The sequence below is a fragment of the Meriones unguiculatus genome, chromosome 6 (assembly GCF_030254825.1).
Source record: "Meriones unguiculatus strain TT.TT164.6M chromosome 6, Bangor_MerUng_6.1, whole genome shotgun sequence".
NCBI lineage: Eukaryota > Metazoa > Chordata > Mammalia > Rodentia > Muridae > Meriones > Meriones unguiculatus.
In genome coordinates, this window is record NC_083354.1 from 14,153,774 (window position 1) to 14,157,922 (window position 4,149).

General features: G+C 49.5%; 1 pseudogene; it reads right to left on the reverse strand.

The window, feature by feature from the left end:
• Positions 1-2,553: 2,553 nt before the first annotated feature.
• LOC132654593 (glyceraldehyde-3-phosphate dehydrogenase-like) lies at positions 2,554-3,844 on the reverse strand (annotated as a pseudogene).
• Positions 3,845-4,149: the final 305 nt, after the last annotated feature.

Below are 4,149 nucleotides of genomic sequence, written 5' to 3' on the forward strand. Positions count from 1 at the left end.
CTTAGGATTCCACGTTCCTGGTTTGAGATTTTGCTGGCTGTTTGCATTTCTGCTCATCTCTTAGGTTTCATTTTATTTTTAAAAATGTATTTGTTCACGGGTGCCCATGGATGGCCCGGCACTCTCTGTGTAGAATAGGCTAGCCTCAGACTCAGAGATGTGCCTGCTTCTGCCTCAAAGGTGTTGGCATTAAAGAAGTGCACCAGCACACCACTGCTTATCTCTTTCGATCTGCACTGCCCACACTGGGCTGTGCAAATCTATGTGCTGACTTATCCTCAATAGCTCGCTGTTGCACTATAAGTCCTAGCATGCCCCGAGGATGCTGTCCTGTTTATTTCTTGTGTCTCTGGTGTTCTTTCTTCAGTCATCCTTGTCCATGAATTTTGAGGTTCTGTGTAAGAGGATGATTCCCAATTTTGCATCTCTGTCTCCGAGAGTGACCCCAAATCTTATACACTTAAGTTTCCACCTAAATGTTCAACAAAGCATTTTGGACTTAGAACATCCACAACAGAGAGTCTGGAGACAAGGGATAAGGAAATGGGTTGGTGAATAAAGGAGCTTGTTGTGTGTGTGTATGAGGGCTGAGTCTGAATTTCCAGAGCCGATGTAAAAGCTGGACAAGCAGCATAAGTGTCTGCTAACCCGGTGCTCCTGTGGAGAGAAGAGGCAGGGGAAGGAGGAGCTCCAGAAGCCTGTGGGCAGGCAACCTGGAGTATTCACGAGAATACTCCACATACACATAAACAAAACAATAAAACCCCAAAGCATAGAATCTCATCGTGGAAGCTGTCGAGTGTCCCAGTGTGTCCACAGTGTACCCCTCTGTCCACACATCTTCACTTGCAAATGCTCATTGAGTCATTGGTCTGGTTTGAGATCACTGGCCTCTGGGACACCATCAACATTGGATCCTCACAGGGCCTCTTCTCAGCTATCCTGCTGTTGTCCTGTGTCATGGAGGTCCTGCAGCTTGGGAACAATAGGTCTTGCCCTTTCAAGAGTCCCAACCATTGGCAGGTGATATAGATTTTGGGGTGTGCCAATTTAGAGCTCTGGATCTGGGCCTGGATGGCCGCTGAGCTGGTAGCCTGCCGGCTCTCCCTAATCTGCATCACCAGGGCGAGCTCTCCAAAGCTGCTCTGGCTAGGCCACCCAGTGCTGCCCTTGGCAGTTGGTGGGTTAGCTCTCTTGCTCTCACACCGCCGGGGTGCTGCTGCTCAGCCAGGAAATGGGACCCACTTTCTCAAGTGCTGCAGCTTGCGAGGTGCTGGGACAGCTCTCCGGATCTCACACCCTTGGGACTGGCTCATGGTGTCTTCACCATCGGGCCCAGTTCATCTGTGCTGTCCAGCTGAGGTGCAGGGCCCACTCTCCCATAGGCTGCAATCACTCTTCCATGGGCAACGGGGGGGGGGGAGGGATAGTCTCCATTTGTCATGCTGGCAAGAGGGTGTCTGTATCCCACCTGTGACATGTACTGGAGGGAAGGCCTGTGGGTGGCATGGAAGTCCACAAATCTCTGTCGGTCTTGCTCCTTCGGCACTGTGCTGCCTAAATTTTATTTTATTTTATTTTTATGAGTCCTAGGCATAAGACACCTTTGGACACCAAGCCAAAGCTAGGTTGAACAAAGCTAGGATGAACAAAGGATTACCATCTGCTTTGCTCCTGACCAATAAGGTGTCTCTTTTCCCATCAGCCTGTTTCAGGATTCTTAAGAAGGAAGCGGCGTACTAAAAATATCATGTTTGGGACATTCTCTGTATAGTCCCTGATGGAATTACAGTCCCTGACAACACCTTGAAATACTCTTGCTATTACATATTGGAGTACCAATTCTAGAATATTCTAGGTGTTAGAAGATTGTTCATTAGATGCAAATGGTGGAAGAGGCTAAGTCTGGAATTACTGAGAGGCAGGTCCTGTATGTACTGTCTGTCGCCCTGGTTTTCACACATTGCTGTGAGATGACACTCTGGTAGGATGTATCCGATTCTTCAGCTGCAGCTTTGACTTGAATAGTAATACACATGCTCAGCACAGACGCACTTGTATGCAAGTCTCCTTCTGGAACTCATAATTACCACATAATTCAACCTGAAGTTTTCTCCCATAAGGAATCAGTATTCTGCTCAGTAGCCACCCTGTTTCTGATCAGTGAAAACTCACCATCAACAGCTTGATTGAATGACCTACCTGGAATTGCTTATACTTCATTAATGCTTTCCATAAATCATGGGTCTGACAGGCTACTGGCGTGGACTTCCCAAATCTCATAATTGTATTTTTTTTTTCTGGCTTTGCCAGTTTCTTTTTGGAGGCTGATGGCTTAGCGAATTTCCTTTTTTTTTTTTTAAAGTTTATTTTTATTTTATGTGTATGGGTGTTTTGCTTGCGTGTACGTCTGTACAGCATATACATGCTTTGTGGCTGAGGAGGCCAGAAGAGGGAGTCGGATCCCCTGGGACTGGAGTTATAGACAGTTGTGAGCTGCAATGTGAGTGCCGGGAGTTGAATCTGTGTCCTCTGAAAGAGCAACAGCTTCTCTTTTTTTTTTTTTTTTAGGTGCAGTGAGCTTTATTGATGGTATTCAAGAGTAGGGCTCCCTGTGCCCCTCCCGCTACTCTGGGGGTCTGGGATGGAAACCGTGAAGGAGATGCTCAGTGTCAGGGGCTGAGTTGGGACGGGACTCCTCAGCAGGGCCTCTCTCTTGCTCGTGTCCTTGCTGGGGTGGGTGATTGGGGCTTCTTACTCCTTGGAGGCCATGTAGGCCATGAGGTCCACCATCCTGTTGCTGTAGCCGAACTCATTGTCATACCAGGAAATGAGCTTTACAAAGTTGTCATTGAGGGCAATGCCAGCCCCAGCATCAAAGGTGGAAGAGTGGGAGTCGCTGTTAAAGTCACAGGAGACAACCTGGTCCTCAGTGTAGCCCAGGATGCCCTTTAGTGGGCCCTCGGATGCCTGCTTCACCACCTTCTTGATGTCATCATACTTAGCAGGTTTCTGCAGTCAGCATGTCAGATCCACGACAGACACGTTGGGGGTAGGAACTCGGAAGGCCATGCCAGTGAGCTTCCCGTTCAGCTCTGGGATGACCTTGCCCACAGCCTTGGCAGCACCAGTGGATGCAGGGATGATGTTCTGGGCAGCCCCACGGCCATCACGCCAGAGCTTTCCAGAGGGACCATCCACGGTCTTCTGGGTAGCAGTGATGGCGTGGACTGTGGTCATGAGTCCTTCCACGATGCCGAAGTTGTCATGGATGACCTTGGCCAGGGGGGCTAAGCAGTTGGTGGTGCAGGAAGCATTGCTGACAATCTTGAGCGAGTTGTCATACTTCTCATGGTTCACACCCATCACAAACATGGGGGCATCGGCGGAAGGGGCGGAGATGATCACCCTTTTGGCCCCACCCTTCAAGTGGGCCCCGGCCTTCTCCATGGTGGTGAAGACACCAGTGGACTCCACAACATACTCGGCGCCGGCATCGCCCCATTTGATGTTGGCGGGATCTCGCTCCTGGAAGATGGTGATGGGCTTGCCGTTGATGACCAGCTTCCCGTTCTCAGCCTTGACTGTGCCGTTGAACTTGCCGTGGGTAGAATCATACTGGAACATGTAGACCATGTAGCTGAGGTCGATGAAGGGGTCATTGGTGGCCACAATCTCCACTTTGCCACTGTTGAAGGCAGCCCTGCAAACCAGGTGCCCAATACGGCCAAATCCCTTCACCCCGACCTTCACCATCGTGTCTCAAGGATGAGGCTGGCACTGCACGAAGAGATGCGGCTGTCTCTGGAACAGGGAGGAGCAGAGAGCCGCAACAGCTTCTCTTAACTGCTGAGCCATCTCTCCCGAGCACCGCAAATATTCTGAATACCATTTGCTATGCTAGTGACTTGCTAGTGACTTCTGTTACAAGTGCCTGTCTGTCCAAACTGCCCCAAGGGTCTAAACACCTGGATCATATGTGACCTTGGTTTTTGCCGTGTGCGTATGTATGTATGTGTATGCGTGTGTGTGTGTGTTGGGCTGAGTGACCTTGTCAGGTATTGGCCATCATATCTGAAAGGAATAAAAAAAAAAATCAAAAGATGTTGGTTCCCTAAGGGTGTGAAAAATACAGGCAAAGAATTTGGT